Here is a 13,702-nt window from a genome sequence, read left to right on the forward strand (position 1 = left end):
ACCATGGAGCTCGGCGCGTTTCTGGAGGTTGCCGCCATGCGCGTGCGTGGACTCGAAACCGGAAGTGCGGGGGCCCATATCCACAGCCAAAGCTGCGTGAAGGACTCCGGGTCCCTGCTAGCCCCATAAAGGTAAGTGAATCGGCTAGTATTTTTTTCAGCAAACTTGGGAGTGCAACGCCGGCATGGGGACTTAGCCCCATTTTGGGAGAATCCAGCCCCATAGCTTCACAAACATTTTTCTTTTAAATATGGAAGGACACTTTCCTTCAAACAGATTTTTTTTAAAAAATGGATCGCAAAATTCGGGTGGCATGGGTCGTGAAGGTCAGCCGGCCTGGCTCCCGAAGGTCGGCCCCCATGGGTCCCAAAGGTCGGCCAGCCTGGGTCCAAAGGATGGCCAGTTGGTAAAAATGGGTCCTGGGCAGAAAACGTTTGAAAAACACTGACTTATGTGCATTTGAAACCCTGAAAATCTGAGACGAGAATAATTGATCAATGTTCTCTATACCAAAGCTTCTTTGGTGAGAACCTCCAGACTTCTACTAGGACAAGCACACAAGGAATCTCCAGATTGACAGCAACAAAATCCTGCCAACTTTAACCTTTATTTAATAAAGCCTATTCTCCAGAGACCAATCTGTCTGCCATTGTGTGCGGAGGTATTTAAAAAAATTGATAGGTAGTTATACTTCCAGAGTACAACCTGTAACAGAAAATCGGAGCAGGAGGAGGCCATTAGGCCCTTCGAGCTTGCTTTGCCATTCAATATGATCATGGCTGATCATCCAAATCAATAGCCTAATCCCATAGAAGCATAGAGGGTGCGATTCTCCGGAAAGATTTCTCAATGCGGTAGTGAACAGGAACTGCCACAAGTTTCCCGGTGCTCGGCCCAATGAGGCCAGCAGTCCTGGGATTCCAGGACCCAGCTGGGTCCAGTCAGATGCTGAGCCTCTGGAACAGGTTTACATGGAGCTGATGCAGACGTTAGGGTGCGGCTGTGATATTCAGAGGGCGATGTCAGTGACAATCCAGCCGATTGGGGGAGTCCCACAGACTACGGGGGGCAGGTGATAGTGCCAGCAATGTGTGGCACTGAGGCCAACACTGCTAGGGTAGGGGGCGGCATGTGGCGAGGTGGTTATCACTGGGACTACGGCGCTGAGGACATGGGTTCGAATCCTAGCCCTGGGTCACTGTCCGTGTGGAGTTTGCACATTCTCCCCGTGTTTGGGTGGATTTTGCCCCCACAACCCAAAGATGTGCAGGTTAGGTGGATTGGCCACGCTAAATTGCCCCTTAATTGGAAAAAAAATTTATTGGGTACTCCAAATGTATTAAAAAAAACACTGCTAGGGTAGCGACCACAGTGGAGAGCCTGGTGCACAACGTCAGCAGCATTAGTGGAGGTGTCCAAGGCGTGACGCAGTCGGTGACGACCATGGCTGAGGGCCTCGGTAGACTGTCCGACTTGCTGGGGGAAATGACCCAGTACCAGGCTAACCTTGATGAGGCAAGTAGGCCATATTTAAGTCTCATGTGGGAATGGCTGATGCGCTGCAGAGCTTGTCCCAATCGCAGGTGGGTGTTGCCAAGGCACTGCAGAACATGTCCCAGTCACTGAGGAGCATCACCGAGGGCGTCAACACCATGGTGCAGACGTTGGGGTGCTGCCAGGGCTGGCAGAGCCAGATGATGCAGGGGCAAACAGGGCTCAATCCAGCTGCCCCTCCTACTGAGATGAACCCCAGGGTGTTTGGATGTTGGCTGCTGCATCTGTGGTGCTGCCTCCCGCAGCAGTGTTCAAGCACAATGCGAGTTCCAGCCTAAAATTCTGCATCTTAATCAACTGTCTTCCTCTCACTGACAGCTCCAACAAGGCGAACATGAAGGTGCAAAAACCCTGGGAATGTCTTAGCCTCAAATTCCATATGAGCCCGAAATAAAGGCAGGAGAAGGCCTTTAGTATCGTGATATTGAAATGCCAGCAGGTGGCATGTATGGCAGGAATGTGGGTTATGAGCTTTCACAACCTCAACAATGAGGGCAGGATCACCTAATGCACATCAGGTGTGAGTATCCCTCTGGATGTTAATCCAGAATTACAAGCCAGAGTCTCTACTCGTCAGGGCAGACCTGAGCTGGCTTTGAACCAGTGCTTTCTCCTGGTTTAATTTTTTGTGCACGGCCGGCTTGATGCACTACATGGTCCTTGCTTGTGTGCAGTGGGAATCTTGGTTTGAACGATGCATTTTTTGGTGGAGAGTAGATGACTATCACGATGCTGTTCCTGCCTTTATTTTGAGCTCTAATCATATGGATTATGAAGAGAAGACATTCCTTGGATCTCCACCTTCCTGTTCGTCTTGTGGGGGTTGTCAGTGAACGGGAGACAGTTGACTGAGATGCAAAATTATAGGCTAGAATTATAGGCTTGGCCTCCACTGATGAAAGAAATTCTTGTTCCTCCAGGATGTGTTCTTAGCTTGGCCTAACAGTGTGGTTGTTTTTTTTTTTTTTTTTTGATGGCCACACAGTTTATTACAAAATAGTCTCCAGTTAATTACCACAAAATTTGACATTGTATATATTGCAACTGAAGAAAATTCTTGCATGTAAATCAGTTACAAATCTAACAACTCAGTCACCTTTTCTCGATAATGTATTACTTTCCAGGACACCAGCCCTACGTATGTTCCCTTTCAGACATTCCTTGACACAATGTCTATGTATCTGCAGTCACGCCTCTCTCCACCATGGCACAGATTAATAATAGACATTCCCTGTAAACATTCATAAAATAGAAAACCATGGAGGTCAATTCATGTTGCTCTACCTCACGTTGCAATGCGTTAGAATCTTAATCTAAATTAAAAATACTCTATAAACTTTTTTTGAGGACTTTTCAAAAATTGCAACAGGAAGGAATTTCTGTAGTAGCCAAGGCTAGTGAAATAGTCAACATGATCTTCAGTGATCAGAGGCTTCCCCAGAGCTATCCGAGTATATCACAGCTGCAGTGTTAGGTTAGAGGCAGAATTTCTTAGTAATCCCACTGCAAGGTGGACCCCTGCAATACTGCTGGTTAAGATTCTTCTGAAAACTCTTTAAAACAACATGAAACACATTGATAGCTTAAAGGCTCACTTAAGGCAGTTTCTCCACAATATACCCAGGACGGTGTCAGGGGAGGCCCTGAAGGAAGAGAGATTTTAGAAGTAGCTTACATGTGCCCAAGCTGTCAATTGCGGGGTAGGGCTGGGCTAGGGAATGTGGTCGTGTACCTTCCTCTCGTAGCTGACTTGGTACATACACAGGTAACATTCAAATTCTGGAACCACAGTCCAATAAACTAAACAGATCTTCTAGTGTAATCAATTAGCTGTATCGATAATTTAGAGACAAACACTGGGTGCATCAAAAATAATGTTCAGCATTGATGTACACATTATCCGTACAGGTCCAATTAGCAAATCAGCGCCAGATTATTGACCAAGTTGGAGGACCTCAGCATTATTTCTCTAATAGAGCCGTCATCTCTGGGACTGCTTTGAAGAGATCTGCCACCAAGCCATAGTCCGCTACCTGGAAGATGGGAGCCTCAGGATCCTTGTTAATGGCCACAATGGTCTTGCTGTCCTTCATTCCTGCCAGATGCTGTATCGCTCCCGAAATCCCAACAGCAATATACAGCTCAGGTGCTACAATCTTTCCAGTCTGTCCAACTTGCAAATCATTGGGTACAAACCCTGCATCTACTGCAGCTCGAGAAGCTCCAACTGCAGCATGCATCTTATCCGCGAGGTCGTACAACAACTTGAAGTTTTCTCCGCTCCTTAATCCACGCCCCCCAGATATAACAATCTTAGCACTGGTCAGCTCTGGGCGGTCACTTTTGGTCAAGCTTTGCCCAACCCACTCAGACACACCAGCTCCAGGTGGGGGTGAAACTGCGTAGATAGTTCGTACAAATGTATCTGGGGATTTAATTTCAGTGATGTCAGAGATGGCGGCAACATCAAGTTTAGCAGCTATTCTAGGTATAAGATTCTTTCCAAAGGCAGAAGCTCCTGCACATATGTGTGTGAACTTAAATTGTTTATGTGTAGCCAGCACCAGCGGCGTCAGCTCCTCTGCTAGAAAACCTTTGAACGTGTCATTCTCGGCCACTAGAATCTTCTTCACACCCTGCACTTTGCTGACCTCTTCCACTACCTTGCCACAATTTGTGCCGGCAACCAAGCAGCAAACATCTCCACCCAGCTTTTTTGCTGCTGTGATGGCATTGAGGGTGATGGGAGTCAGCTTTTCGTTATTGTGCTCTGCGAGTCCAAGGGTGCTCTGAAATCGCCGCAGGTAGCAGATCGCCGCTGCAATCCGCCGCCCGGCTGCGGAGCGGAACCCGAACATCTTCCAGCACCTTCCACCAACAGTGTGGTTGTTGAGGCAATGAGATGGCTGAGGCAAAATTTGGTAATCTCAGATCATGTGAAAGCTGCCGATAGATGGTGTTATATTACTCTTCGGTAATATATCGTTACTCTTTGCTTCGTAATCCAGAATGGTCTGATGGTGTGATTATAAAGAAACCACCAATCTCTAACTTAAAGCTAAACTGATTTATTGAATAACGATTGATTAATATTGAGTTCACACACTCCCAGAACCATAACTATTAATAAAGTAATCTATATTTAAGTAATAATGAATTAAATTACACTAGTCTTAACTATGCTGTGATCTATCTCTCTCGGCTTGTGCTCAACTGACTAGAGTACCCAAGATTCCCTGAGTTCTTATATTTATGCTGGGAACTAGTGGTCCCCTCTAGTGTTTGTATTACACTGAGATGCAATAATTAACCCTTTACTTGTCTATATATATACATATCATTACATCCCCCCCTTTTTAACATTTCTTTTCTATGTGTAACAAAAGGAAAAAATGTAGAATAATATTATCACAGTACATGATATGCATATCTTTGTACATAGCAAAATTGAGTAACGATCAGAAAGTTCACTGTAAATTATTTACAAATTCAGTCTATTAGGTTTTCTTCTTCTTGTACATCTTCTTAATACATGAGGAGGTGATGTAGAAGTTTTTACAGTTCTTTGTGTGTCATCACACACTTGTGTATTGGTTGAAGTATCATGGAAAATATTTTCATGAAGTAGCAAGTCGGGAAAAATGTTAATGTGTAGCTTAATTTTTTGAAGTGCATGACGACTTTGTCGAAGTATGTTTCCGTCAGCTGTCTGAACTATGTAAGAACGTGGTGCTGTTTGTCTGATGACTCTTGCAGGAGCAGACCAACCTCCATCAGGGACCTTGGTATCATCTGGAAGCAATGATTCAAGAGTGGTTGTATGCTGATCATAGTACATTCTCTGTCGTTCACGCTGCTGTTTCATTTTTCGCATCACAGGCACATGATCTAGATTTGGATGAGATATTGATCGTAAAGTTGTTCTCAAATCTCTGTTCATTAACATCGGTGCAGGTGATAGTCCAGTTGAAAGAGGAGTCGTTCTGTATGATAGCAGTGCTAGCTTTCTGTCTGAGGGAGAATCTAAAGCTTTGTTTAAAGTTGTTTGACTATGTGTACTCCTTTTTCTTTTTAAAAAAAAATATTTTATTGAAAATTTTTGGTCAACCAACACAGTACATTGTGCATCCTTTACACAATATTATAACAACACAAATAACAATGACCTATTTTATAAACAGAAAATGAATAAATAATAAATAACAAAAATGAAAACTAACCCTAATTGGCAACTGCCTTATCACAAGTAACACTCTCCAAAAATATAATTTAACAGTCCAATATATAATTATCTGTAGCAACGACCTATACATATTATACAGTATATATTAACAACCCTGAGCGTCCTTCTGGTTCCTCCCCACCCCCCCCCCCCACCCCCCCCGATCCTGGGCTGCTGCTGCTGCCTTCTTTTTTCCATTCTATCTATCTTTCTGCGAGGTATTCGACGAACGGTTGCCACCGCCTGGTGAACCCTTGAGCCGACCCCCTTAGGACGAACTTAATCCGCTCTAGCTTTATAAACCCTGCCATGTCATTTATCCAGGTCTCCACCCCGGGGGCTTGGCTTCTTTCCACAATAGCAATATCCTACGCCGGGCTACTAGGGACGCAAAGGCCAAAACATCGGCCTCTCTCGCCTCCTGCACTCCCGGCTCTTGTGCAACCCCAAATATAGCCAACCCCCAGCTTGGTTCGACCCGGACCCCCACTACTTTTGAAAGCACCTTTGTCACCCCCATCCAAAACCCCTGTAGTGCCGGGCATGACCAAAACATATGGGTATGATTCGCTGGGCTTCTCGAGCACCTCGCACACCTATCGTCCATCCCAAAAAATTTACTGAGCCGTGCTCCAGTCATATGTGCCCTGTGTAATACCTTAAACTGAATCAGGCTTAGCCTGGCACACGAGAACGACGAGTTTACCCTGCTTAGGGCATCTGCCCACAGCCCCTCCTCGATCTCCTCCCCCAGCTCTTCTTCCCATTTCCCTTTTAGTTCATCTACCATAGTCTCCCCTTCGTCCCTCATTTCCCTATATATATCTGACACCTTACCATCCCCCACCCATGTCTTTGAGATCACTCTGTCCTGCACCTCTTGTGTCGGGAGCTGCGGGAATTCCCTCACCTGTTGCCTCGCAAAAGCCCTCAGTTGCATATACCGGAATGCATTCCCTTGGGGCAACCCATATTTCTCGGTCAGCGCTCCCAGACTCGCGAACTTCCCATCCACAAACAGATCTTTCAGTTGCGTTATTCCTGCTCTTTGCCACATTCCATATCCCCCATCCATTCCCCCCGGGGCAAACCTATGGTTGTTTCTTATCGGGGACCCCCCCAAGGCTCCAGTCTTTCCCCTATGCCGTCTCCACTGTCCCCAAATCTTCAGTGTAGCCACCACCACTGGGCTTGTGGTGTAGTTCCTCAGTGAGAACGGCAATGGGGCTGTCACCATAGCCTGTAGGCTAGTCCCCCTACAGGACGCCCTCTCTAATCTCTTCCACGCCGCTCCCTCCTCCTCTCCCATCCACTTACTCACCATTGAAATATTAGCGGCCCAATAATACTCACTTAGGCTCGGTAGTGCCAGTCCCCCCCTATCCCTGCTACGCTGTAAGAATCCCTTCCTCACTCTCGGGGTCTTCCCGGCCCACACAAAACCCATGATGCTCTTTTCGATCCTTTTAAAAAAAGCCTTCGTGATCACCACCGGGAGGCACTGAAACACAAAGAGGAATCTCGGGAGGACCACCATCTTAACCGCCTGCACCCTCCCAGCCAGTGACAGGGATACCATATCCCATCTCTTGAAATCCTCCTCCATTTGTTCCACCAACCGCGTTAAATTTAACCTATGCAATGTTCCCCAATTCTTGGCTATCTGGATCCCCAGGTAACGAAAGTCCCTTGTTACCTTCCTCAACGGTAGGTCCTCTATTTCTCTACTCTGCTCCCCTGGATGCACCACAAACAACTCACTTTTCCCCATGTTCAATTTATACCCTGAAAAATCCCCAAACTCCCCAAGTATCCGCATTATTTCTGGCATCCCCTCCGCCGGGTCTGCCACATATAGTAACAAATCGTCCGCATACAAAGATACCCGGTGTTCTTCTCCTCCTCTAAGTACCCCCCTCCACTTCTTGGAACCCCTCAACGCTATCGCCAGGGGCTCAATCGCCAGTGCAAACAATAATGGGGACAGAGGGCATCCCTGCCTTGTTCCTCTATGGAGCCGAAAATATGCAGATCCCCGTCCATTCGTGACCACGCTCGCCATCGGGGCCCTATACAACAGCTGCACCCATCTAACATACCCCTCTCCAAAACCAAATCTCCTCAACACCTCCCACAAATAATCCCACTCCGCTCTATCAAATGCTTTCTCGGCATCCATCGCCACTACTATCTCCGTTTCCCCCTCTGGTGGGGGCATCATCATTACCCCTAACAGCCTCCGTATATTCCTGTTCAGCTGTCTCCCCTTCACAAACCCAGTTTGGTCCTCGTGGACCACCCCCGGGACACATTCCTCTACTCTCATTGCCATTACCTTGGCCAGGATCTTGGCATCTACATTTAGGAGGGAAATAGGTCTATAGGACCCGCATTGTAGCGGGTCCTTTTCCTTCTTTAAGAGAAGCGATATCGTTGCTTCAGACATAGTCGGGGGCAGTTGTCCCCTTTCCTTTGCCTCATTAAAGGTCCTCGTCAATACCGGGGCGAGCAAGTCCACATATTTTCTATAGAATTCGACTGGGAATCCATCCGGTCCCGGGGCCTTTCCCGCCTGCATGCTCCTAATTCCTTTCACCACTTCTTCTACCTCGATCTGTGCTCCCAGTCCCACCCTTTCCTGCTCTTCCACCTTGGGAAATTCCAGCCGATCCAAAAAGCCCATCATTCTCTCCCTCCCTCCCTCCCGGGGGTTGAGCTTCATATAATTTTTTATAAAATGTCTTGAACACTCCATTCACTCTTTCCGCTCCATCTCTCCTTCCTCATCCCTCACTCACCCTATTTCCCTCGCTGCTCCCCTTTTCCTCAATTGGTGTGCCAGTAACCTGCTCGCCTTCTCCCCATATTCGTACTGTACACCCTGTGCCTTCCTCCATTGTGCCTCTGCAGTGCCCGTAGTCAGCAAGTCAAATTCTACATGTAGCCTTTGCCTTTCCCTGTACAGTCCCTCCTCCGGTGCTTCCGCATATTGTCTGTCCACCCTCAAAAGTTCTTGCAGCAACCGCTCCCGTTCCTTACTCTCCTGCTTCCCTTTATGTGCCCTTATTGATATCAGCTCCCCTCTAACCACCGCCTTCAGCGCCTCCCAGACCACTCCCACCTGGACCTCCCCATTATCATTGAGTTCCAAGTACTTTTCAATGCACCCCCTCACCCTTAGACACACCCCCTCATCTGCCATTAGTCCCATGTCCATTCTCCAGGGTGGGCGCCCTCCTGTTTCCTCCCCTATCTCCAAGTCTACCCAGTGTGGAGCGTGATCCGAAATGGCTATAGCCGTATACTCCGTTCCCCTCACCTTCGGGATCAACGCCCTTCCCAGCACAAAAAAGTCTATTCGCGAGTAGACTTTATGGACATAGGAGAAAAACGAGAACTCCTTACTCCTAGGTCTGCTAAATCTCCACGGGTCTACACCTCCCATCTGCTCCATAAAATCTTTAAGTACCTTGGCTGCTGCCGGCCTCCTTCCAGTCCTGGACTTCGACCTATCCAGCCCTGGTTCCAACACCGTATTAAAATCTCCCCCCATTATCAGCTTTCCCATCTCTAGGTCCGGAATGCGTCCTAGCATCCGCCTCATAAAATTGGCATCATCCCAGTTCGGGGCATATACGTTTACCAAAACCACCGTCTCCCCCTGTAGTTTGCCACTCACCATCACGTATCTGCCCCCGTTATCCGCCACTATAGTCTTTGCCTCGAACATTACCCGCTTCCCCACTAATATAGCCACCCCCCTGTTTTTCGCATCTAGCCCCGAATGGAACACCTGCCCCACCCATCCTTTGCGTAGCCTAACCTGGTCTATCAGTTTCAGGTGTGTTTCCTGTAACATAACCACATCTGCCTTAAGTTTCTTAAGGTGTGCGAGTACCCGTGCCCTCTTTATCGGCACGTTCAGCCCTCTCACGTTCCACGTGATCAGCCGGGTTGGGGGGCTTCCTAACCCCCCCCTTGTCGATTAGCCATCCCCTTTTTCCAGCTCCTCACCCGGTTCCCACGCAGCTGTATCTCCCCCAGGCGGTGCCCCCCCTGCCCATCCCCTCCCATACCAGCTCCCCCCTCTCCCCAGCAGCAGCAACCCAGTAATTCCCCCCTCCCACCCCCCCCCCCCCCGCTAGATCCCCCGCTAGCGTAATTACTCCCCCCATGTTGCTCCCAGAAGTCAGCAAACTCTGGCCGACCTCGGCTTCCCCCCGTGACCTCGGCTCGCACCGTGCGACGCCCCCTCCTTCCTGCTTCTCTATTCCCGCCATGATTATCATAGCGCGGGAACCAAGCCCGCGTTTCTCCCTTGGCCCCGCCCCCAATAGCCAACGCCCCATCTCCTCCACCTCCCCTCCTCCCCCATCACCACCTGTGGAAGAGAGAAAAGTTACCACATCGCAGGATTAGTACATAAAACTCCTCTTTCCCCCCTTTTTAACCCCCCTCTTCGCCCCCCACATTCGCCCCACCACATTGTTCAAACGTTCTTTTTAATAACCCGCTCATTCCAGTTTTTCTTCCACAATAAAAGTCCACGCTTCATCCGCCGTCTCAAAGTAGTGGTGCCTTCCTCGATATGTGACCCACAGTCTTGCCGGTTTCAGCATTCCAAATTTTATCTTCTTTTTGTGAAGCACCGCCTTGGCCCGATTAAAGCTCGCCCTCCTTCTCGCCACCTCCGCACTCCAGTCTTGATAAACGCGGATCACCGCGTTCTCCCATTTACTGCTCTGAGTTTTCTTTGCCCATTTAAGGACCATTTCTCTATCCTTAAAACGGAGGAATCTCACCACTATGGCTCTGGGAATTTCTCCTGCTCTCGGTCCTCGCGCCATCACTCGGTATGCTCCCTCCACCTCCAACGGACCCGCCGGGGCCTCCGCTCCCATTAACGAGTGCAGCATCGTGCTCACATATGCCCCGACGTCCGCTCCCTCCACACCTTCAGGAAGACCAAGAATCCTCAGGTTGTTCCTCCTTGCATTGTTCTCCAGTGCCTCCAACCTTTCCACACATCGTTTCTGATGTGCCTCATGCATCTCCGTCTTCACCAGCAGGCCCTGTATGTCGTCCTCATTCTCGGCTGCCTTTGCCTTCACGACCCGAAGCTCCCGCTCCTGGGTCTTTTGTTCCTCCTTTAGCCCTTCGATCGCCTGTAGATTCGGGGCCAACAGCTCTTTCTTCATTTCCTTTTTGAGCTCTTCCACACAGCATTTCAAGAACTCGTGTTGTTCAGGGCCCCATGTTAAACTGCCATCTTCCGACGCCATCTTGGTTTTTGCTTGCCTTCCTTGCCGCTGTTCTAAAGGATCCACTGCAATCCGGCCACTTTCTCCTCCTTTTTTCATCCGTATCCAGGGGGGATTCCCTTCTGGTTTACCGCACAGTGTTTTTAGCCGTCAAAATTGCCGTTGGGGTTCCTATCAAGAGCCCAAAAGTCCGTTTCACCGGGAGCTGCCGAAACGTGCGACTCAGCTGGTCATCGCCGCACGCGGAAGTCGTGTACTCCTTTTTCTACTTTCCTGTTTGACTGCGGTTAATGTGGACTCAACGTGATATGAGCAAAGTTGTAAAGTTGTGAAAACTCAGCCCAGTCATTGCTGTTGAAACACGGCCCATTGTCTGACATGACAGTGGTAGGTACTCTATGTCTGACAAAAGTTTCCTTACTTGCATTGATGACAGATCTGGCAACTTCATGACTTCCGGATAATTCGAGTAGTAGTCAATTATCAGAACATAATCATGACCATTGCAGTGAAATAGATCTATACCAACTTTGGCTCATGGAGATGTTTCCAAAGCATGTTGCTGTAGTTTGTCCTTGCATTGTGCAGGTTGAAACTTCTGACACGTTTCACATCCAAGTACAATATCAGTGATGTCCCGATTATACCTGGCCGGTATACAGCTTGTCTTGCCTTTCCCTTGCATTTTTTACTGCCAAAGTGACCATCATGAATTTGAGAATCATGGGTCGGAAAGACAGTGGTATGACTATCCGGTCTAGTGGAAGCAACAATCCATCCACGATTGTCAAATCTTTTTGAACATTTCTGAATTTAGAACAATGCCCTTTCGGCCACCCATTGTTGATATGGTGGATGACGCATTGGGCAGCATGGTAGCAAAGTGGTTAGCACAATTGCTTCACAGCTCCAGGGTCCCAGGTTCGATTCCCGGCTTGGGTCACGCTCTGTGCGGAGTCTGCACGTTCTCCCAGTGTGTGAGTGAGTTTCCTCTGGGTGCTCCGGTTTCCTCCCACAGTCCAAAGATGTGCAGGTTAGGTGGATTGGCCATGCTAAATTGCCCTTAGTATCCAAAATTGCCCTTAGTGTTGGGTGGGGTTACTGGGTTATGGGGATAGGGTGAAGGTGTGGGCTTGGATAGGGTGCTCTTTCCAAGAGCTGGTGCAGACTCGATGGGCCAAAAGGACTCCTTTTGCACTGTAAATTCTATGAAATTCTATTAAAGCATTGCATCCTTTTTTGCCTCTTCACGGATGAGGTTGATTTTTTCATCCGAGGCAGGAAGATTTTCAGCACCCAGCTGTACTTGAGATTCAATGTGCTGTATGAACTCAAACAGTTCACTTTCCGAAGTGATGGAGCGTGATAACACATCTGCTATAATCAGGTCTTTTCCAGGTGTATAGATGAGGTTGAAGCCATATCTTCTGAGCTTCATCAAAATTCTCTGGCGTCTCGGAGTCATGTCGTTGAGATCCTTCTGAATTATATGCACCGGCGGTCTGTGATCCGTTTCTACAGGGAAAGTATAGAGTCCATAGACATAGTCATGGAACTTCAATATGCCTGCTAGTAGGCCAAGACACTCTTTTTCAATCTGTGCAAATCGACGTTCTGTTGGTGTCATCATTCTGGATGCATATGCAACAGGTACCCAAGACGAGTTGTCGTCCTTTTGCAACTGTACCGCTCCTATTCCGTCCTGACTTGCATTAGCCGAAATTTTCGTTTCTCTGTTCGGATCGAAAAACGATAGAAGAGGTGCAAGATTTTAAATCAAGCCATTCCTTTTGATGATCAGTTGTCCATTTGAATGTGGTTGACTTTTTAATCAAATTTCTAAGAGCTGTCGTTCTGGTTGATAGATTAAGAATAAATTTGTCTAAAAAATTTACAACATCTAGAAAATGTAGAACTGCCTTTTTGTCCTCTGGGACTTTCATTCCCTGAATGGCTGCAATCTTGTCAGTGTCAGGTCGCACACCATGTTCAAAAATCTGGTTTCCAAGGAACTTGAGCGTGGAAATGCCGAAACTACACTTGGATTGATTCAGCGTAAGACCATACTTGTGTATTCGTTGAAAAACGTTTTGTACTCTTGAGATATGGTCTTCCTTTGTTGATGACCATATGATAATGTCGTCGACGTAGACACAAACACATTCAATGCCCTTAGTCATCTGTTCCATATTGTGGTGGAAGATTTCAGACGCAGAGGTTATCCCAAATGGCATTCTGTTAAAGCAGGACCTGCCATAAGGCGTGTTCAAAGTGCATAACTTTCTATTTGATTCATCCAATTGCATTTGCCAGAAACCTTGCGATGCATCTAATTTGGTAAAGATGCATGCATTAGCCATCTCGCTAGTGATTTCCTCTCTTTTTGGAATGGGATAGTGTTCCCTCATGATATTCTTGTTACCTTGGGTTCTATACATATCCTCAGATCACCAGAAGGTTTCTTCACACAAACCATCGAACTGACCCAGTCAGTCGGTTCAGTAATTCTTGAAATTATTCCTTGTTGTTGTAACCTTTCTAATTCAAGTTTTAATCTTCCTCTGAGTGGAACAGGAATTCTCCTCGGGGGGTATACCACAGGTTTGGCATCCGTCCTTAACAAGATTTTGTACTTGAATGGAAGAGTATCCATACCTTCAAAAAC

General features: G+C 47.6%; 1 pseudogene; it reads right to left on the reverse strand.

Annotated features, from left to right (window-relative positions):
• Positions 1 to 3,365: 3,365 nt before the first annotated feature.
• Positions 3,366 to 4,423, reverse strand: LOC140426825 (electron transfer flavoprotein subunit alpha, mitochondrial pseudogene; annotated as a pseudogene).
• Between the last annotated feature and the right edge of the window lie 9,279 nt (positions 4,424 to 13,702).

This window comes from Scyliorhinus torazame, chromosome 7 (assembly GCF_047496885.1).
Source record: "Scyliorhinus torazame isolate Kashiwa2021f chromosome 7, sScyTor2.1, whole genome shotgun sequence".
Lineage (NCBI taxonomy): Eukaryota > Metazoa > Chordata > Chondrichthyes > Carcharhiniformes > Scyliorhinidae > Scyliorhinus > Scyliorhinus torazame.